The sequence below is a fragment of the Eimeria mitis genome, genomic scaffold (assembly GCF_000499745.2).
Source record: "Eimeria mitis Houghton genomic scaffold, Emh_scaff3610, whole genome shotgun sequence".
Classification (NCBI taxonomy): Eukaryota; Apicomplexa; class Conoidasida; order Eucoccidiorida; family Eimeriidae; genus Eimeria; species Eimeria mitis.
The window spans coordinates 3939-4165 of NW_013571954.1; the positions used below are offsets into that span (position 1 = coordinate 3939).

At 50.7% G+C, this 227-nt stretch overlaps 1 protein-coding gene across 1 annotated transcript in view; it reads left to right on the top strand.

Annotated features, from left to right (window-relative positions):
* Positions 1 to 227, top strand: part of EMH_0067790 (uncharacterized protein) — a gene marked incomplete at both ends in the record, with an annotated part of 4469 nt that overhangs the window by 3757 nt on the left and 485 nt on the right. The gene's annotated exons all lie outside the window — the stretch shown is intronic.

Below are 227 nucleotides of genomic sequence, written 5' to 3' on the forward strand. Positions count from 1 at the left end.
TGAAGGGGGCCCCCAGGGTACAGCAGGTAAGGCAGCATGTGTTTACTGTACCCTTATCTTAATTCTTACTTTGATGATGGGGGCCCCTAAACCCTAAACCCTAAACCCTAAACCCTAAACCTCTTTTTACTGTAGAGGGTTCACAATGGGGGCCCCAGGTTTGGGGTTTGTATTGTGCGCAGAGAAAGGGAACGAGAAGCAGCAACAGCAGCAGCAGCAGCAGGATG